The sequence below is a fragment of the Miniopterus natalensis genome, chromosome X, assembly GCF_054644295.1.
Source record: "Miniopterus natalensis isolate mMinNat1 chromosome X, mMinNat1.hap1, whole genome shotgun sequence".
Classification (NCBI taxonomy): Eukaryota; Metazoa; Chordata; class Mammalia; order Chiroptera; family Miniopteridae; genus Miniopterus; species Miniopterus natalensis.
This window is the reverse complement of record NC_142103.1, coordinates 75597090-75619735: the sequence shown is the minus strand read 5'-3', so window position 1 is coordinate 75619735 and position 22646 is coordinate 75597090. Positions and strand designations below refer to the sequence as shown.

Sequence of the window (22646 nt, the reverse complement as noted above, 5' to 3'; positions counted from 1 at the left end):
GCTCAACCACTGAGCCATGCAGGCCTGGCTCCATATAAATTTTAGATAAAGCTTATTTATATCTAGGAAAAACTTTGCTGGTATTTTCATAGCAATTGCATTAACCCTATAGATCAGTTTGGGGAGAATTGGTATTTTTTTACCATGTTGACTCTTCCAATCCATAGCATGATATAGCTCTTCATTTACTTAAAAAGGAAAAAAAGAAAAAGAAAACAAAGATCATGTCTCCTTTGTAATATTCATTCTGTCATTGATTCTTTTGAATGAGTTTTAAATTTCACTTGTATAAAAAAAAATTATTCTATTTGATTCTTTTTTATGTCTTATATTTCGTGAGAATTTCTACTTCTTCATTTGTTTCAAGTTGATTTGTAATTTCTTATTGAATCATTTTCATGATAGCTACTTTAAATTCTTTGTCAGATAATTCCAACGTCTGATTAATCTTGGTATTGGCTTCTGTTGATGGTCTTTTCCTTCACATTGTGATTATGGGGGAGGGGGTTGGTATGACACCTGATTTTTGGTGTATCCTGGGCATTTTGTTTATTATGCTAGGAGACTCAGGATCCTATTTAAATCTTCTGTTTTAGCAGTCAGTTTATTCATGCAGGTCCTGACCTTTTGGGGCTGTGGCTCCAATGTCAACTTAGTTTCAGAGACCTTACAATGTTGTCCTGATCTGCTTTGTTTGCCTGGTGCTACTGGAGCACCATCTCAATCTTCACTGGTTCCAGGGATGGCTGTTGCTTCCCTGGTCCTGTCTGGTATCCATGGGTATGGGATGAAAGATGTGGATTGGGAGGTGGGAGCACTTTTTTTGGTTTCCATCTGTGCTGATGCTGTCCTCAGGGGTGCAGGGCAGCATTAGCACAGATAGAAACCAAAAAACCTGCAAAGTTTTAAACAGTTCTTTTTGTTTTGTTTTGATGGTTGTGCTGCTGCAAGTGGCCCAGGGTGCCCCATCAGATTTTAACTTAGCTGATCTGTCGCTGACTTAGGTCCAGTTATCCTCAAGGCTCTTAATGTATAAAGATAAGTGCCATGTGCCAAACCACAGGGGAGACTGTGGCCTAGTGGCAACTTCTTTTTGCCACAGGCTTCATTCAGTCCTCATAATTGTCAGTCACCTACACATAGTTCAAAAGATTTACTGTCAGTCACTTACACATAGTTCAAAAGCTTTTTGCCACAGGCTTCATTCAGTCCTCATAATTGTCAGTCACCTACATATAGTTCAAAAGGTTTATTAGTTCAAAAGGTTGCCTGAGTAGGAGGACAATCTGTTGGATTTTTTTATAAAAGGTACTTGAATCTCTATTAGGTGTTTGTTTAATACAGTGATTAGTCACTCTCCCCCATCTTGTATTATTTTAGTGACATCATATAGCTGGGCTGGGAAAGCCATGTGGGCTCCTAGTTGTGTCTTATCCCACTGCTACTGTTTTAACTGTAAAATTTCTCCCCTGGAAACATCCCATACAATCAGAAGAGGTATTATGAATACTTAAAACATCCGTTATTCCAGTACTTTTAGCAATATCCCTTACAACCATTTGGGTGTATATCCATCAAGTAAGTAGGGCCAATGGCCAGTGTAATGGGGACTCTTATTTAATTTAATTTTTTATTTTTTAAAAAAATATATCTTTATTGATTTCAGAGAGAAGAAAGGAAAGGGAGAGAGAGAGATGGAAACATCAATGATGAGGGAGTCATTGATCAAGCCCACAACCGGGGCTTGTGCCCTGACCAGGAATGGAACCCCGATTTCCTGGATCCTAGGTCCACGCTCAACAGCTGAGCCACGCCCAGCCGGGCATCTTTATTTTATTCTAAGTGGATATTTTTTATTGTATGTATGTATACATATATATATGCATATATATGTATAATGCTTTGATAAAGTTGGTTTTAAACATTCAGTTGGGCACATGAGGGAGCATCAGATTTAAATGGTCATATATAGAGGATTCACTCTTGACCTAATTGAAATACCAGTGACCCCAGGGAGTGGAGACTGGCAATAATGCAGAGGAGAGAACAATTAAGTTTCCTTGACAGCATTTTTAGTTTGTCACAGCAAAATGAAGCTGGAGGGTCAAGGCATTAAGATGCAGATAGACTACATTTAACATTGCCAGAAAAAATATGAGGTGGTCAGCCAAATGTCAATTTATGATATACAACAAACAATTTTAGTATAATGCCCCATGCAATATTTGTGACATACTTATACTAAGAATATTATTTGCTGTTCATCTGAAATTCAAATTTAATTGGCTGTCCTGTACTTTTTAAAAATTTTATTTTTCAATTATAGTTTCCATTCAATATTATTTTGTATTAGTTTCAGGTGCATAGCATAGTGGTTAGACAATCACATACTTCACAAAGTGTTACCCCTAATATTTTCAGTACCCACCTGGCACCATGCATAGTTATTGCAATATTCTTGACTATATTCCCTATGCTGTACTTTACATCCCCATGACTATTTTGTAGCTACCAATTTGTACTTCTTAATCCCATCACCTTTCTCACTAATGGGGACTCTTTAATCACAAGACTTTGCCATAAATTACAATCTGGCAGCAGTGATGGTTTCTGTATCATAAACATAGTCCTGTACTTTGTAAGAAACAGTAGATTTGTTCCTTGGCTTCCAGAGAGACTTGAGTGTTGTAAATTCACCCACGTAGATCCAAGAACCCATCTGCAACTAGGACTTGATTTTTGGGGGGTTGATCAGCTAGCCCTCCTGGTGAAGGTGAGATGACACTGAGGGGTACTAGTTTGCCACCCCAAAATATGACTTTGGGATATTGATTCAGGTTATATTTAAGAAAGGAAAGACACAGAAAAAACTTTCTCCTTTCCCCTAACTGTCTAAATGAATTTAGATAGAAAACCTGCTTCAGGAAGGGAGGTATCATCATAGATAACCATAGTTTAATATGAACTAAGTGTAATGGACAGGGAGGAACCTAGCAAGTCCAGTTTGATCAAAGTTCTCTCTGTGTTCCATCCTTGAAGATGACCCAGCAAACATTTATTTACCAAATATTTGCTTTTCTAACTCCATGTGAATTGCCTTCCTGCCCTTTGAAGTCCCAAACCGCAACCCCCTTTTCTCCTTAGCTCAAGGTGGTACATAGGTCTTAACTGTCTGGTCTGTCTTCAGATCCCATATTCTTATGGCACTGCTATATGTACATACAGACTAAATTTGGTGATTTTCTCCTGTTAATCTGTCTCATGTTAATTTAATTATTAGCCCAGCCAGAAGAACTTAAAAAGGATAGAAAGAAAAATTGTTTTCCTCCCCCACAACACCATAGTCAGGGCTGCTGAGACTAAGGCTTTTGACTTCCCAACCAAGAAGACATCATCTATATAGTGAAAGCTTTGGACATCAGAGGGTAGAGGTACTTGCATTAAATCTTGACTCACCCACTGGTGACAAATTGTGTGTGTGGGGGCGGAGTTTTCCCCATGAGTGTTTTTTGCAAGTAGCAGTGCCCTAAGAAGAAAAAGAGCATGCACTGCCAGGTTACAGGGAGTCTCCTCATGTTCCCTAACTTGGCCTGTATAACTCCTATGTCTTTTCTGTAAGAAGGCATTGTGACTTTACTGGTCCCACATTGGGTGCCAATTTGTCAGTAGTCAAGCTGTCCCTAAGTAGCAATAGTTAAGTTACCTTGTCATATTTCTATAGATTCAGCTGGTAAGAAGACGATGAATTATAAGGACTTATTATTTCCACTGACAGTAAAAGCAAAGTCAGAGAAAATAATTTTTCTCCCCATATGCCTAGTTCTACAGGATGACACTAACACAGAGTGGCTAGACAACAGACAGCATGTGTGTTGTGTCACTCTCATTGAGAACCCTTCTCTAAACTATAGCCACACAGCTGTTTTTTAAGAAACTTTATTTTCTGTCAACCTTATTTCCATTTTGAGTTTGTGGAAGAACAGCTCAAGACTACTCAGGGTTGTTCCTACCCATTCAGTGGCCTGAGCAGTGGGGGTTGCCGACCAGTCTTCAGTGGCAGGCTGAGCACTTCAGGCTTCAGTAGGAAACTATTAAATGGGCACAGAGGGCACCTGCTCCTTCAGACCAGTCCGTGACCTAAGGCTGAACAGTAATGAGCTCGGGAGCTAGAGCAGTCCATTCACCCTGAAACTCTTCCTTGGTCACAGCCTTTTCAGCAGTGGCCTGCTCTTCCTTTTCAGTATCCTCAGGGCCTCTGTAGAAGTAGAGATCAGGCATGACCTCCCATGGGTGCTCACTGGAGATGATGCCACGCATGGGCAGAACTTCCCGGGACAGCTTGCACCACATAAGACTCACTGAGTCCCCTTGTTGTTGCATGGGATGGTAAGGTCCACATTGTGCAGAGGAAAATCTGTGTTACACAGACCAATGGTAGGCAGGTTAAAGTAAGATGCCTCTGTGAGAGGCTGGTGGTCATCCCGGGATCTGTAACCACCGGAAGTCCCAGCTCCCAGAAGGCTGTCTGGATCTGATTAGTGAAGGTTCCAGGAGTGAAACAGCCAGCAATAAGAGTGGCCCTGGTGGCAGCAGCAAACTTCAGCACAGCTTATTGGCTAGTATTCTTGGACATCAGCAGGGTTTTCAGTGGCAAAAAGGTGATGAGCTGCCAGCAGAAGCTTGCCCAGGTTCTCTTCAAATTTCTGATGCAGATGCCATCACTTTTCCATTTGGAAGTCAAAGTTGGTGCCACCTAAGTGGGTTCCTGCTGCAAGGAATTTAAGGACATCCTCCTCCTTCATTTTCAGGACATCAAGGGCTCCAAACATTGTAAAAGTTTCCTTTTAAGTTGCGTAGGAACTGAGAACAATGCCATATGGGTCCCTCTCTGGGTAGAGAGGAAAGGAACCAGGCAGTTTTATGGACTTACACAGAAATCTGCATCTGTACCCTAAGGGAGCATTAAAGCAGAAAGTTCCACGTCTCACTTGAACCAGTGGGGACAGATCAGAAACAGCATTGTGGGAATCTCCAACAAGATAGCAAGGCTTCGGGGACATAGGGAGGCAGATGAGAAACAGCCCAGTGACAGCTTCTCAAAGGACTGCCATATTCCAGAGGAGGATCACAGGGCTTTCTGCCAGGACTCGGATGACTGTGCTCAAGCCTTGACTATATGACCTATGTGGAGAAAAGCATTGTGATCAGGGCACCATGTCCTAGCCATTTGCTTACAATTTATACATGAACATGCAGGCCTTGTAGCTTAGAAACTTACTAGCATTTTATAGAAAATGACAGTCCAGGCATGGATGACTAGTGAACATAGAATTTTAAGTGGTACCATTAGCTGTAAGTTTGTCTTATTAAATCTTGGTTGATGGGGTTCAAATGGAAAATATTTTGTTTAAAATATTAGGATGTGCCCTAGCCTGTTCTGCTCAGTGGTTAGAGCATCGGCCTTCGGACTAAAGGTTTTCGGATTGGATCCGACCAAGGATCTCGGTTGCATGCTCAATCCCTGGCCCTGGTCTGGATGTGTGTGTCTCTCTCACATCTCTCTCTCTCTCTCTCTCTCTCTCTCTCTCTCTCTCTCTCTCTCTCTCTCTCTCCCTCTCTCTTCCCCTTCCACTCTCTCTGAAAAAAATACCCTCTGGTGACGGTTAAAAAAAAAAAAAGAATAATAAAATATTAGGAAGCAAAAATAAATGTTTTCTCATTCATGTGGAATTCTCCTAATAAAAATATAGAAGCAAATAGGTAAAATTGGGATAAAAGCTAAATAAGGGCTTCACATTTAACTCCAGTATTATGATAAAAGGATAAGTGTAAGGTAAAGTCTTTATGCTTTTCAATAGAATAATCATATACATTTAAATTTAAAGGTCTTTTGCATTCTGACATTTATCTTTTGTATATTTGCTGCATATTCATAGTCACTTTTTGTGACACCTCAAGTTGTGTGAGTAAAACAGCTTTCTGTTGCCAGAGACTTACATTTAACTCAATATTACTACCCAAACTTCTATAGTTCTGCTAACACAGGATAACCTGATTATTCTATATTCTTCTGTGCAGAGTAAATCCACACTCTTCCCAGGTTTTAAACAAAACTGGATTTTTTTGGAGATGGGGGGGGAGATGGCATATTCAACCTTTATTATAAAGCACACTGGGCTCATTTGACCAGGTGAACTCTGCAATCAGTGAAGCTGGGTATAAACGGGATTTATTTTATTTTATTTTTATTTTTATTTGTTAATCCTCACCAGAGGGTATTTTTTCCATTTTTTTTTAAAGAGAGGGTAGAAGGGAGGGAGAGAGAGAGAGAGAGAGAGAGAGAGAGAGAGAGAAGCATCTATGTGAGGGAGACACATCAATTGGTTGCCACCCACAAGCACTCCGACAGGGGCTGGGGATAGAACCTGCAACCTGGGTATGTGCCCTTGACCAGGAATCAAATCCAAGACCCTTCAGTGCTCAGACCGACGCTCTAACCACTGAGCAACACTGGCCAGAACAGGATTTTCTTTAAAAACTCTATTATTGGTAATATTTCCATGAAGTGAAATTTTCTTATAGGGACACATTAGAAAACAGAGGGAGCCCGGCCGGGCGAGGCTCAGCAGTTGAGCGTAGACCTAGGATTCAGGCCATTGGGCTTCAAGTCTTTGTCAGGGCACATGCCAGAGTTGTGGGTTCGATCCCCAGTTGAGGGCATGCAGGAGGCAGCCGATCAGTGACTCTCTCATCATTGATGTTTTGATCTCTCTCCCTCTCCTTTCCTCTCTCTGAAATCAATAAAGATATATTAAAAAAAGAAAACAGAAGGAAAGTATAAGATATGGGAGTAAATGGGAAGAATGAGAGAAGAAAAAAAAGGAAAAAGGCAGAAGAAAGAATTTCATTTCTTTGTACTTTGGGGAGGAATATGCCATTTTTTTAGACTACTAGATCTGAAAAATGTCAGGAGAATTAACCTCGAAGAATCTAAAACTTTGTAATTTCCAACAGTTAAAATCACCATTGAAAAAATTACAAGATTCAAGAAGAAAAATCATACTTCTTATTGTATTTTTCTTTCCCAGCTAATAGAGTTTCCTGTAAAAATTCTTGTTAAATGCTGGCAACCTTTCTAGAGATAATATCATGCTTGGTGTGCATTCATTATAGACATTTTTCTTATGTCTGTAAGAGGCTATTAATATATCCTTCCAAAACATTTTAAAAATAATACCTTGCATGGGCAATGGAGTTATGAGAATTATATAAAAAACAGGAATAACACTTTGTTTCATTTGTAAGTTTAAATGTGATGTATATAAAACTATATGGGATGCAAAGTTATAGGCGAAATATGTTTCAATGAACAAAAAAACTATACAGGAAATTATGAGAGGCAGATGGGAGTGGGAGCTTATTTGGGCTTTGGACCAACTCAGAGGCAACAGGGTGTTCATAGCACTCCACCAGCTATAAGCCCAGATGCCCCACAGCTTGGGCTCTCAGGGACTTTCTTGGAGAAGTTGGAATCCTCTTAGCCGTGAGCCCATGAGCCCATGACCCCATGAACATTGTGCCCCCAGTGGGTGTCCACAGTCTCATGGATGACAAATCTCAGTGAATAGGTGTCAAGGACTCCATGATCCACTTCCTGAAACTCTAGCTCTTGCCTCAACGTGTTTTCCAACGTCCTGGGTGGTGGCAATGAATGTTGGCCACTCATGAGAGGTGTGTGTTCATGTCTAAGAGGGAAAACTCTCATCCCCCAGGGCCCTGCATGTGAGCCACAGCCAGAAAGGTTGGTGAGAACACAGACCTACTGGTCCTGCAGGAGCAAGGAAGGATGCCTGGGAGATGATGAAGGAGAGAGGAGAAAGGAAGGATAGTTTCTGAAGGAGAAGAGAAGTAGCCTGAGGGAGAAGGCTTAAGGGTATTTGTGTCCTGACCCTGTGTCCCTTGTATTGTTTTCTCTCTTCCCTGAGCTGGCCCTCAGCTGTCTCCCCACACCTAACTCTGTCCCTGCAGCACTGTGCTCTCCCCTCAGTATGCACAATCTGTCTGGGCAACTGGGAAAAAGAGACCACTTCCCACCTCTCTTACACTGACACCGCACATCACAGGGTTTTCTGAGCCTGACACTCTGACATAGGGACAGGGGACATGGACTTGGATCTCTTGAGAGCCTCGAGACAAAGCTACTGAGCAGTGGGCAAGGGGTCAGCAGGAAGGGGTCAAGTCAGAATAGATTCTTCTGTGTCATACCGCCCTACTCTCCACCTCAGAATAAGGCCAGATGTCCACGTGGAGACCCAGAAAGGGTTGAGAGTGCCACACTGAGACTAATTTTTACCACTCAGGGTAAAGGTGATTCTGAGAGTGGAGTCAAATGGGAGATTCCCCTTGGTGTGCGTGGCCACCTAGTCTGTAGAGGTACTCAAGCTTGGGAATGGTGATCAGTTTGAGAACTGATGTTGCACCTAGGCCTGGGATTTAGGGCCCTGTTTGGAATAAAGCAGCTTAAGTCCCCAGACTGGAATTTAGCCATAGAGAAACTCCTAGCAATAAGCCAACCCCTTAACTACAGTGAGGGCGCTGGCAATGCAAACCTGGGATCTCCCCTTAGAAAGTTTGGCAGATCACCCTGAGGTCTGGAGATCTCGCCCCTCAGAGATGGAACGCTTGGCAGAAAATGAGTGTCATGGAGACTGGCAGGGTAAGGTGAGGAAGATCAAATTTAGGCACAGAGCATTTGAGGGAGGGAGAGTTCATCCACATTTTGGGTGAGTGTGGCTAAGAGGAACCTCCTGGGTGGAGAACTGACACATCATCCAAGATGGATGGGCCCAAGGGAGGCTGCCGTGTGGATTCTGCCAGCTTGCTTGAAGCTTAGGGAGCCAGTCTAAATCTTTCCTGATAAAGACATTTCCTTTGCTAGTGACTGTTTTAGCAATGGGATTGTGATACAATTTTGGCCCAAAAAGACATGGTGGGAAGGTTTTAATCACTACTTTTTGTCTAGGTTTTTGTCACTTGAAGTTGAAAACATGCTAGTTATATTTGGTGCTGAAAATTGGCAAAAGATTACGAATAAAATGATAAAATAAGGAATTTGCTCATCTTACACCTGTCAGAATGGCTGCCATCAACAAATTAACAAACGACAAGTGCTGGTGAGGATGTAGAGAAAAGGGAACCCTAGTACACTGCTGCTGGGAATGCAGACTGGTGCAGCCACTATGGAAAACAGTATGGGGTTTACTCAAAAAATTAAATATGGAACTGCCATTTGACCCAGTGATCACACTTCTAGGAATATATCCTAAGAAACCCAAAACACTAATCAGCAAGAACTTATGCATCCTTGTGTTCATTGCAACACAGTTTCCAGTAGCTAAGATCTGGAAACAGGCAAGGTGTGCATCAGGAGATTAGTGGATAAAAAAGCTGTGTTACGTTTAAGCCATGGAATACTATGCAGCTGTAAAAAAGAAGGATCTCTTACCCTTTGGGACAGCATGGAAAGACCTGGAGAGTATTATGCTAAGTGAAATAAGCCAGTCAGAGAAAGACAAGTATCACATGATCTCACTCATATGTGGAATATAATAAACAAAATAAACATGAACAAAATAGGTCCAGAGATATAGAAGCATGGAACAGACTAAGGAATCTCAGAGGGAAGGTGGGGGTGGGAGAGTGGGTGGGGAGAGATTAATCAAAGAACTTATATGAATAAATGAGTAACCCATGGACACAGACAATAGTATGGGGAAGGTCTGAGGGTGGGACGGATGTGGGGTGGCGGGGATCAATGGGGAGAAAAAAAGGGGACATCTCTAATACTTTCAACAATAAAGATAAATTTTTTAAAAAGTACAAATTGGTAGTTACAAAATAGTCACAGGGATGTAAAGTACAGGATGGGGAATGTAGTCAATAATATTGTAGTAATTATGTATGATGCCAGGTGCATACTAGAAATACTGGGGAGATCACTGTACATTATATGATTATCTAACTGCTATGCTGTATACCTGAAACTAATATAAAATAATATTGAATGTTAACTGTAATTGAAGAATACAATTAAAAATAAAATAAAAATAAATAAATAAAATAAGCCCGGCCTGTGTGGCTCAGCAGTTGAGTGTCGACCTATGATCCGGGAGATCCCAGTTCGATTCCCAGTCAGGGCACATGCCGGGGCTGCAGGCTTGATCCTCAGTAGGGGGCATGAGGGGGCAGCTGATCAATGATTCTCTCTCATCATTGATGTTTCTATCTCTCTCTCTCCCTCTCCCTTCTTCTCTCTGAAATCAATAAAGATATATTTAAAAATAAAATAAGGGATTTGCTAAAAGATAGATGAAGCCTGGTAAGTTAGAGGCCTTTGTTATGTGGATGCAAAACTTTTGATCAGACTGTTGCATGTTTTTCCAAGAATCAGATTGCATTCCCCCAAGCATCCAGTGATGCCATCTCAGTTAGGCATCAAAGACTGAGATATCAAAAAGTTCAAAAACAAAAGAATCCAATAACATAGTGTGGTCTGATTGCCACCAAAGAGAGAGAAGGAGGTTGGTGCTATTAAAGGCACAGGTCATGAAAGATATGGCATTTAATCACAAATTGCAAATAGATATGAAGAGAAGTCACATAATACAAGTCTTGATGTAGGGATGAATGGCCTTTGTCTGGAGGACATTACAGAAAACAGTAAAAGGAACAGAGCAAGTTTTATTTTATTTTTATTTTTAAAAAATATATCTTGCCCTGCCGGGCGTGGCTCAGCGGTTGAGCGTTGACCTGGGATCCAGGAGATCAGGGTTCAATTACCGGTCAGGGCACATGCCCGGGTTGTGGGCTCGATCAATGACTCTCTCATCATTGATGTTTCTGTCTCTCTCTCCCTCTCCTTTCCTCTCCCTGAAATCAATAAAGATATTTAAAAATAAATAAATAAATAAATAAATAAATAAATAAAATTTAAAAATAAAAAATATATCTTGCCCGGCCAGGCATGGCTCAGAAGTTGAGCGTCGACCTAGGATCCAGGCAATCGGGGTTCGATTCCCGGTCAGGGCACATGCCCGGGTTGTGGGTTTGATCAATGACTCTCTCATCATTGATGTTTCTGTCTCTCTCTCTCCTTCTCCTTTCCTCTCTCTGAAATCAATAAAAATATATATTAAAAATAAATAAATAAACCACTGGCCTCTATCTTTAAAAAAAAAATCATATAACATACATATTCTCTGTATTTACAGGAAATAGTATTCTATAGTGTAAATGTCCCACAGCTTTTTTATCTACTCATCTACTGATGGACACTTGGACTGTTTTTAGATCTTGGCTATTGACATATATATTCTCTGGGATAAATGCCCAAGAATACAATTGCTGGAGTACATGTTTAGGATTTTTGTTGTTGTTAATCTTCACCTTAGGATATTTTTTCCATTGATTTTTAGAGAGTGGAAGGGAGGGAAGGAGGGAGGGAGGAAGAGAAAGAGAGAAAGAGAGAGAAACCTTCAACCCAGGAAAGTGCCCTTGACTGAGAATTGAACCTGCAACCCTTCAGTGGGCAGCCAATGCTCTAACCACTGAGACACACCAGCCAGGGACAAAGGGCACATTTCAGTGGCCCTGAATTTTAATGTTTCACTGTATCACATTATTTCAAGAAATAAAATGTTACTCGGCTTTCGAAAATGAGATTAAACTTTTTCACAATAATTATACTTACTTAATAATTCAAATGATTTGACTAAAGTCAATGTTAACCCAGTAAAAATCATGAATACAACTCAGGCTGCTCTTATACTAAGGAAACTTCTTTAAAACTTAGTTTTTCTTTAAAAACTCAGACCCAAGCTGCACAGGTATAACTGAGGAGCCAACAATCTCCCCTTCTAGGTGCCACAGCAGTTCTAACTATTTTTAAATCTGAGAAGCAGACTCACTGTAAATCGCACAAAGACATCAATAACTCCCTGGTAAAACTGTACTAATAGTTTTCTCTATTAATGATTTTTAAAAAATCAAACATTTACTACAGTTCAACATTTGAAATACTTCTGTCTATTACTACAAAGATGCTTAGGTTGAGAAATACATTTGAATATTTGAAAAGAAACAAACCTTGAAATGTGGTTTTATGTTAAATCATTTAGACGACCTCGGTTACCAAACAACTAAAAATACACAATAGCAGATAAATGGAAATTTATTAAAACCATCATCTCCAACAATACAAAAATTAAATATTAAAGCATCTTTTACTCTCATCTTAGTATATGCAACAGAGAAATGTTTTAAATTGTAACTGGAACTTCTTCTTCTTCTTTTTTTTTTTTTTTTGGTAAAGTACAATTTCCATTTATTTTTTCCAGAAAACTTTTCTTCAGTCCTTAAGGACTTTACATGGGCCTTGGTGGAGGTGGTGGGGCAGCACCCGCAGGTCTAAATCGGGGTGGGGGTGTTTGGTCCTTACAGGCTTCTCGAGAAAGATTCCTGACTACCTTGCTGTGAATGGCACAGCTCACACAGTAATGTAGTTTCACATACAGCTTAGGAAGCACATAGGTGTCAAAGACACTCCTTCGGAAATGCCCCTAAAGGCTGCAGCCTGTACTATGTTTCGAGTGACGAACTTCTTAATGGACTTGTCCTTGGGCACACATAGGGTACAGTTGGTGCAACGAATAGGCTGCACATGGCCACGGGCTTTTTTGGCACGACCGTTGTTCCTTCTTTTCTTGGTCACCTTGGAAATGAGGACCTGCGAGAGAGGAACTGGAAATTCTATTCAGATGCTTCTTAATGTATTTGGCGGACTCGTTTTTATATTCTCCTATTCCACATACCATGGAAAGCTTTCATGATCAAACATCGTGACCCAAACCAAGAGAAAAATATAAACAAATATTCACTTATTAAAGAGAAGCAGTTTACCCTTGAAAAATAAAAAGAAACTACAACGAATATCATGTGTAAAGCTCAAATACCAGTACTTAAATTTCTCTGAAGCAATTTATGCTTCAGTAATTAAGAGAAAGAAGAGTTGAATACTTTATTAAGATGAAAAGTATTCTATTCCCCTGGGACAAGAGTTTTTGAAAGGGCTTCATACTTCTTTTAAAAAATTATCACATCCACTAGACTAAGATCATATAAATTAACATTGATTATTTATTATCCTCCGTATTTGTCCTTTGGCAAAGCATAAAAGGCTTCCAAAGTATACTAAACAGTCACATTTTCACCTTTTATTAAGGAAGTTTGTGAAAATAATTTGAAAAACATTTTTTTTAATTGATTTCAGAGAAAGGAAGAGAGAGGGAAAGAGAAAGAGAGAAACATCAATGATGAGAGAGAGTCATTGATTGGCTGCCTCCTGCACGCCCCCCCCCCCCCCCCCCCCGCTGGGGATCGAGCCCGAAACCCGGGCATATGCTCTGACCGGGAATCAAACTGTGATCTCCTGGATCATAAGTCAATGCTCAACTGCTGACTGGGCTACAACCAAATCTCTTAATGAACTTTCAACTTTAAACATTTTTACGTAAGAAACATACCAAAAAAATTGTTTTATAAAAAGCCACCACAATACCAGAAAAGAGTAATGAAAGATTTTGAACTCACTTTTTAAAGGACGCTCTTCCCTTGCTTCAAATGCCAAACACTATTCATCATCTTTAGAGCCAGATTTGCTTAAATGCTTCACCACATCAACCCAGTTCCATCCTAGAGGAAGTTCTCCTTTGTGACATTTTATCTGCCAGCTTGTTTCTGGGCTTTTGAAAGTTGTTCTCTTTTGTCTTTTTTCTTACTTGATGGGGCTATATGAGGAGTTTCAACTGAAATGATATTGCTTATGGATGTCATAGAATTAATAGGATAGTGAGTGTCCTTGAACTGCTCTTTATTGGCCTTGGCATATTCAAACAACATGTAGATCATAGCGGTGCTGAGACTAACTTCCACTGCTTTCTGTAACTTGGCTAATATGCTTTGCTTTACAGGTGAGAATATGGTGGTGGTGTTTTGTTTTGTTTTAAAAAAACATGTTCATAGATATAACTGGAGGTGTCTGGGGGTATGTTTCTGTGCTGGAAATCTCTATTAAGAAGGCTTTGGGATCACCATTTTCACCTATATTGTATTAAAATGAAACTGGACTTAATTCCCGGAAACTTTCATCTTCTTCATATATAGAACATAATGCTTCCAGTTCCATCTCCTTGTCCTCATTGGTACTCATCAAAGGGGTAGTGGGGCACCTCCTGGGCAGACTGCATTCAAGACTACAAAGAGAAAGCCCAAGCAGTGGTCCTGAGGCTGGGACATCCCTGCTCAGCGCCCTTGGCTGCAGGAGGAACACCAGTTGCACCACAGAGAACAGTCAGTGCACCCCTGGCCTCTGCAGGCACTGGTCAGATAATCACTGTTTTAATTGCCTGTTTTTGTTTTTTTTTAAAGTATATCTTTATTGATTTTAAGGAGAGGAAGGGAGAGAGAGAGAGATAGAAATATCAATGATGGGAGAGTCATTGATCTGCTGCCTCCTGCACCCCCCCCAACTGGGGATCAAGCCCACAACCCGGGCATGTGCCCTGACCGGGAATCAAACCCCTATCTCTAGCTCGATGCTCAATCGCTGAGCCACACCGGCTGGCTAATTGCCTGTTCTAATTCTCTATCAAAATATTACTCTGAGGAAGGTATCTCTGCCCATTGTTGGACATTATCAGCTGTAAAGTGTGTTCCTCAGTTTGAAGATATGCTCAGACACCACATCCAACTTGGTGCAATATCTTCTGTCCCAATTCTTTCCTAATACTCCAAGCATTTGCATTTACCACTGGGTAAGCAAAGCCCAGTCTAGAGTCCATGTCTATTCCTGTCAAGGCTTATTTGTAGCCCCATAGGGCCACCAGAGTCTCACTTGCCAACTATGTTCTGGGCCTTCCCCCCCAGGGAATCTACCACATAGCCATTTGCACTCTCTGTCTCCCTTCTTGGCAGACAGAACAGTTATTGGCATTTTGTGACTCAGAGGGTACAATAGGACAATGTCTACATTCAGCCCACCTTTGCATTGCTGCAGACCCCCATGTCCACTCATCTCATGGACCCAGGTGGCCATCTTAAGCAAGTACATGGGGATATCTGTTTGTCAATGCCAATCATCTTCCAAACCTGGAAAGGAGTTCTTCTGATGGACATCAACATGTCCTACTTTAAAGCACCCCTCACATTCCCATAAGGCTGTGCCCTGCACTGACATCCCTTTAATAGGCCAGGTTTCCATTGCCCTCCTGCCTGACCATAGGGCCAGGCCATTGGCCACTGCCCAAGCGTCAGTAAAAAGCCAAACATAGGCTTTTACCACTATTCAGGTCTTCCATAACTGCTGGAAAAAGCACGAAATTCAGACCACCAGGTTGATCTGTTTTTATCTTCTTCAGGGTGGTGGCTTTCCAAACAGGATGTTGTTCATTCACCTTGGAACTGCTCTCCATAAACCAAGCAGCTCTTTGTCATTTGAAAGCCATTTATAGGGCACTAAGTGACAATAGAATCCAACAGCTCCTCACGCAGTTGCAGTCAGTCTCAGGGGAAAAGAGCTCCCTGCTTGTATTTCCTCCTTGCATTCCCCAGGCAGCATGATTCTGTACAAACCATTTCCACATTATTGTGGCACTCTTCTGAGTACTGCCATCCCCATTAGGGTATTTCTCCAACATCATCGTAGATGTTGTGGGTATTTCAGGTTTTGAGATCACTTTATGCCCTGGCCGGTGTGTCTTGGTTGAGCGTCATCCCGTGCACCAAAAGGTCACCAGTTCTATATCCAGTTGGAGCACAAGTAAGTTTACAGTTGTGAGTATGTGAAACACAGAGTTTATTCTTGTATTATTATATATTAATTATTGTATTATTTTCCATATAAACAACTGTAAACCTACTTTTGCCCCTCCCTGTATATTAAATTTTGTTATTTTCTCTTGCTGATCTGTCTCTTATTTCTTTGATTATTAAACCAATCAAAAGAACCTTGAGGATAGAGAAGTTTCTTCCTCCTCCCAAACAACATTCAAGTATATGATATATTATAATTAGCTATATTTACCATGCTGTGAATTAGAGCTCCAAAACTTATTTATCTACTAATTGCAAATTTCTGCCATTTAATAGCATCTCTGCACCCTCCACCCAATATGCTGTCATTTAAATTGACATTCCCCCTGCCCGGCAGGGTGTGGCTCAGCGGTTGTGCATCGACCTAGGATCCAGGCGATCGGGGTTCGATTCCTGGTCAGGTCACATGCCCGGGTTGCGGGCTCAGTCAATGACTTTCTCATCATTGACGTTTCTAACTGTCTCTTTTCCTCTCTCTGAAATCAATAAAGATATATTTAAAATAAATAAATAAATAAATAAATAAATAAATAAATAAATAAATAGACATTCTCCTAAAAGTAATGCTTTGTTCCCCTCTGGCTGCTTTCAAATTATTTTCATTGTCTTTAGTTTTTAAACATTTAATTATGATATATCTTGTCATGAATTTCTTTGGGTATACCCTGTTGAGATTCCCTCAGTTTCTTGGATCTATAGGCTTGTGTATTTTGCCAAATGTGGGACATTTCAATAATTATTTACTCTATCAAACAAAAAATTTCACAGTTTCAAGCCTTTTTAAAAAGGAGTTTATTAAGCCCTTGCTAGCAAAAACCAAAACCAAAACCAACCAAACAAAAAAGAACCGGTCTTGGGCATGGAGTCTAAACCAACAGCAAGCAGCATGGTAGGTAGAAAAGATGAACATGGCCTTCATCCCAGAGTTTTGCAAGAGTTTTCATACATCAAGTAGGGGGGAAAGATGTAAGCCATTCTGAAAGGATTGACATTAGCTACACATAAAGGGGATGGGGGAAGGTGAAGTGGGACAGTTCTGGAATAGAAGCAGCAGAGTCCGCTGCAAAGTCCTTTTGTTAAGCTCCTGGGTAAACAAGAAAAAAAACAACACAAAAAAGCGGAGGCTCCCGGGGTTCCATGACCCTGACTCTTCTGTCTTCTTAAATAATCTCGGAAATAGCCACGGAGTTTAAGCAGTCTTTTGTTGGTTTTGCACTGCATTTGTTAACTATTAACCCCTTTTGTCTCTTCCTTCCACCCTTTGGCCTGCTGTAATTTTTTAGGACATCAGAATTTTGTCCTTGGAAAGCGAGGCGCGCACCGCCCCAGCGGCGGTTGGGCCTGCGCCTGGGACCTGCGCCTGGGATGTCGGTGTTGCGGTGGCAGGATCAGCTGCCTGGCCTCAACGCGGCCACCATCTTGCTGGTGGGCACGGAGGATGCTCTTCTGCAGCAACTGGCTGATTTGATGCTCAAGGAGGACTGCGCCTCCAAGCTGAAGGTCCACTTGGCACATTCCCTCCCTCTGCCCTCCAGTGTGAATCGCCCCCGAATTGACCTCATTGTGTTCGTGGTCAACCTGCACAGCAAACACAGCCTGCAGGACGTGGAGGAGTCCCAGTACCATGTGGATGCGACCTCCTTCTTGGGGAAGGTGGGCTTCCTCGCCACGGGCGCCGGGCAGGAGAGTCACTGCAGCATCCACCGGAACACCGTGCTGAAGCTGGCCCAAGCCTAAGGGAGCCCCCTGCTCTTCTGTGACCTGGAGGTAGAAGGCTTTCGGGTCACCATGGCACAGCGCCCGGTCCGCATGCTGCAGGTCTGTGCCGGCCGCGTGCCCTGCGTCTTGGCCCTGAACCTGCTGCCCCTGATGAGGAGCTCCGAGAACCTCTTCCTGGAGGACCTGTGAGGGCCGCTGGCTGAAGACCTGGTCGAGGCTTGCCAGGCCCTGGGTCAGCGGTCACTTCCCCGGAGGAGTGCTGAGCGGGAAGCCCCGCTGGTGGGAGCAGCCCACCTGCCACTCCCACACTCACTCCAGCAGAGCCTTGTCTCTACCCATCAGCCACGGTCCATTTCCCCTCAAGACCTCATTTTGTGAGGACCCACCAAGACAGAGGCAGGCCCCCAAGCCCCGGGGCAGGACAAAAGGCATACATGAGTGACTCAGTAAACTGCAGAGGGTGGAGGCAGTTCCAGGAATTAACTTAAACCGGTGGGTTTGACGAATACCAGGCGCACTCAAGCTTCAGGCGCCTGTGGTTGAGAAACATCCTGAGCCCACCCTTCCTAAAGAATTTACAACCCTTGCAAGGACAACGATTGCTTGCTCACTGTAGCCCTATATAAGCCTGTTGTAAATTTGGATCGGGGTTCGAGTGAGAATTCCACTGCGTTGGATACAACCAAACCCCAGCTAGCTGGAATAAAAGTCCCTTTTGCTGTTACATTATCAGCTATGGAGTGATTGTCTTTCCACCGCATAGGGGATCTGATTCTCGGACATAACAATTTGAACAAAGGGTCTGTGGCTAAAAACAGTTAGAAACTAACATGTCTCACCCACCACTTTGATTTTGCAGATGAACTGACTCAGAACATTTAAGAGGAGGGGAGGGGAGGGGAGGGGAGGGGAGGGGAGGGGAGGGGAGGGGAGGGGAGGGGAGGGGAGGGGAGGGGAGGGGACGTGGCCTCTGTGAGCCCAGTCTGACTCCACATCTGGGCCTTGCTATTCTTAGAGAACCTGCTTGTTGCTTCTTGGAGCCTCAGTTTCCCGGGGTGAAATGATCTCGTTTTCCCTTGTTGCGCTGTGGGTACTGAATGAAATGACAGCGAAGGGCCTGAGCTGGTATTACTTCCTGTGCTTGCTCATGGGCTGATATTTCTTAATAAACTGTGTCAATGCCTAGCACAGTGCCAGGTAGGCACTCAATGGAGGGGGAAAAATTTTGTCCTTGTCAACTCACTCTAATTTGTCCTTGTCAACTCACTCTTTGGCCTCATTGTCTCTTATCCTTCTGGACTTCCATGCTATGAATGCTGTTTTTTTAATTGTCTCTCAGGTCTATGAATCTTTGTTCAATATTTTCAGTCAATTTTCTCTCTCTTGTTCAGTTTGGGTGAATTTTACTGATTTGTCTTTATATTCTTTTTTAATTTATTGATTTTAGAGAGAGAGAGGGAGAGAGAGAGAGAGACATCCATTTGTTGTTGTCCTACATATTTGTGCATTTGTTGGTTGATTCTTGTACGTGCCCTGACCTGGGATCGAACCCGTAGCCTTGGTGTATCAGGACGATGCTCCAACCAACTGAGCTACCCAGCCACAGTGATCTGTCTTTAATTTACTCATTCTATCAGTTGCCATCTCCACTCTACTATTGAGCCCATACAGTGAAATTTTTTTATTTCTTTTATTGTATTTTTCAGTTCTATAATTTCCATTTGTTTTTTTTGTTTTTTGTTTTTTTTTAAATAACTCCTATTTTGTTGATGAGATTTTTCTCCTTTTTCATTTGTTCCAAGATAATTTGTAGAATTTGTAATTGATTGTTGGAACATTTTTATGATGGCTGCTTTAAAATCCTTGTCAGAGCCTGGCTGTTCGTGGCTCAGAGGTTGAGCACTCACCTAGGATCCAGGAGATCACAGTTCGATTCTGATCAGGGCACATACCCAGGTTATGGGCTCGATCCCCAGTTGGGTACCTGCAGGAGGCAGCCGATCAATGACAACTCTTTCATCATTGATGTTTCAATTCTCTTTCTCCTTTCCTCTCTCTGAAATCAATAAAGATATATTTAAAAAATAATAATAAAATCCTTATCAGATTGTGGACAAAAGGGGGCCACATGCTATACCTGACAAGCTCAAGGAAGGCCTGCATGATGGCCTTGCAAACTCAGAGACCTAAGGCAACCACAAAGGATGGTCTGAAATTAAAACTTTTTAACTAAAAAGCAGTTTATGGTGGGTAGTTATGCCATAGGCTGATATCTTCCCTGACAAAAAGGTCAATCTTTGCCTTAACTGAGCCTGTCTATTGTCTTTTCACATCTATAATAACATAGCGTCAGAATGTCAAAGTAATTTTCCTTTTTCCAGACCCCTCAAAGCACAGGCAAGGCTCTTCGAAGACCACAAACCCTCTCATTGTTATTGAATTAATTGCTGACTGTTAACTATACTGCACCCACCTAAGTAAAAGAAGTGTGTGTCTATCATTTTACTTTTTATCCAATCCCAGAGGTCTCCCCCCCCCCTTTGCTTTCTCCCACCTCCTTAATCTATCACCAGTGGATTTCATGTAATCCACTACATCTCCTCTTTTGATTGTAATTGATTGTAATGCATAAAACAAGGTGTAAAACTGCCATTCTGCAGAGCATTATCTCAATCCATTGAGATTCTGTTTCCCGGCAATTGTCGTCAGTTTGGCTCAAAGAAACTCATAAAAAAATTCTTCACGTGTTTGAATGTTTCTTGCGTTAACAAGATGATTTGAACATCTGAGTCATCTCAGTGTTGGCGTCAGTTCATTGTCTTTTCTCATTCAGGTTGTGAATTTTTCTTGGTTCTTGGAATAATGGATAATTTTCTATTGTATCCTAGGCATTTGTGTATGATGTTAGGAGACTCTGGGTCCTATTAAAATCTTTTATTTCAGCAGCTAGTCACCCTGTTTAGGTTTAACCTGCAGGTTTTGGTCTAGTTTTTGTGTTGTAGTTCCAAAAACAGTTTAATTTTCAGAGCCTTTGTGGTGTTATTTTCATGTTTGGTCTAAATGGTGCCTCTGGGGCTCCCACTAGTCTTTGCTGGTGTTGCCTGAGGGTTTAGGACCGATTTCTACAATACAAGCCTTCGGTGTTTCTTGGTGGTAGAAGGATTTGATGGGCTCCCCTGTCCAGTGCCTTCTGGTTGCCCAGTTGTCTCTAATCAGGGAAGGGGAATCTTAGACCTGAAAGATCAAAGTAGGCAAGCTGGGCCAGGATGGTTCCGCCTGCCTGCCCCAGTGCCTCTGGGAGGGAAGGGCTTTTCCAAATCTGGCCATCTTCTTGGGTCTTTCCTGTCAGTTTCACCCACCAGCCTCACACCTCCAGTTGGGAGAAGGGAGTTTTAGGTCTTTGGGATAAAGGGGCCAAAGTTTTGCCACCCTGAAGCTGCCTTTTTGGGATAATGATTTTAAGCTGTTTATTAAGAATCAAGACTTGAGCCTTTGACTTTCCCCCCCTTTCCTGCTCAAGAGATTGAGACAAAGAAACCTGCTTTAGGAAGGGAGCCTTGACTTAATTACCTTAAGAATCTTCACAGTAGCATTAGTTTGGAAGACTCCAAGTCTGTTAGCTAGATGCCCCCTGTATCCCATTGTTTCTGAGTTGCCTAGAAAGAATTTTAATGCCCTGTATGTTCAGTTCTTCCTCAAATCGCCCATTCTTACTTCTGAAATCTAAGACTCCATCTCCCCCTTTTCTCCTTTGTCCAAAAATGTAATATATACCCAATGCTGTCTTTGGAATTTTCGTACTTATGTGAATTCCCCAAGCGCTTGTATTATTTTTCTCCTGTTAATATGTCTCTGTTAATTATTGGCCCAGCTAGAAGAATTCAGAAGGTGGGAGAAAAAGTATTTTTTTTTTAGCCCCCCACAGGGACCTTTAAGGTAAAAGAAGTTTTCCAGGTCTGGCCTCTTGCTGTGACTGCATCCTTCCTGCAGATTCCCCCTGCCTGCCCCGGGGGTACTGATGGGGGAGAGGAGTCTCAGGCCCAGTGAAGAGAGCATTTCTTATGGCTGCTTGAGAGTGAACTCCCAATCCACCCGCTTGTGGAATGAGGCTTGCCTTATGTTGTCAGAGGGACTTCCTTTTGATCCAGGGAGGAAGGGAGCCTACTTGAGTTGTCTTGTGTTGCTAGGTTGGGCATCAGGAAATGCTGGGCCTGAATTGCCTTCTTCTGTTAGGTGGGGGGACATAAGATGCCCTGCTGTTGTGCTGTTCCTACAGTCCTGGGATCCTAAATGAGCTCACCTTCTTCTTATTACCTTTCATAGTTTTCCTTTGTCTCTTGTTTTATTTCCAGGGTTGATAGTTGTGCTTAGCAGGAAGGAACCGAGAGAAATGGGTCTGTGCTATCTTGTTTGGACTGGAAACCTACTATAAGAGAGGAGAATTTTCCATCCCAAAATATGTCTTTTTGGCATAAGCATTATTTTAGGCTGGTTGTTTTTAAGAAAAAGCATACACCGCAGGAGCTCAGATAAACAAGTAAGGAGACATTTGTAAGGAGATATTTACATTTGTAAGGAAAATCTCCATTTGTAAGGGTGTCTCCCTAGCTGTACCCGGAAGAGTGGGGGGTGACTCAATCTTTAGAAACCCCTATCAATGGAGAAGGCAAGGACTAAAATCTGCATAACAACTTTACCCTTGTTTACTGCACTTTTCCTGATAGCCTCTCATAACTGACATCCTCACCCCTAACATCTTTTGTTTTCAACTGAAGATCATATTTAAAGTAATGGTTTTAACCATTTCAGAGAGTTACTGTTTTCCTGGGTCTCTTCCTTGTGTACTGGAGGTATGCATGTGACAAGGAGAAAATTCTGATGTCATAAATAAAATTGCATCAGGGCGGAGGGTGGAAGAAGAGACTAAAAGGAATTAATCGGTTAACAACTGTGGACGAAAAGGGGGCCACATGCTAAACCTGGCAAGCTCAGGGAAGGCC

The 22646-nt window shown here is 42.0% G+C and overlaps 4 pseudogenes; 1 reads left to right on the top strand and 3 right to left on the bottom strand.

The window, feature by feature from the left end:
- Positions 1-3926: 3926 nt before the first annotated feature.
- LOC107541357 (small ribosomal subunit protein uS2B pseudogene) lies at positions 3927-4829 on the bottom strand (annotated as a pseudogene).
- A 7593-nt stretch (positions 4830-12422) lies between these two features.
- Positions 12423-13561, bottom strand: LOC107541356 (small ribosomal subunit protein eS26 pseudogene; annotated as a pseudogene).
- A 126-nt stretch (positions 13562-13687) lies between these two features.
- On the bottom strand, positions 13688-14266 carry LOC107541446 (RWD domain-containing protein 4 pseudogene; annotated as a pseudogene).
- A 3026-nt stretch (positions 14267-17292) lies between these two features.
- On the top strand, positions 17293-17835 carry LOC107541447 (centromere protein M pseudogene; annotated as a pseudogene).
- The last annotated feature ends 4811 nt before the right edge of the window (positions 17836-22646 follow it).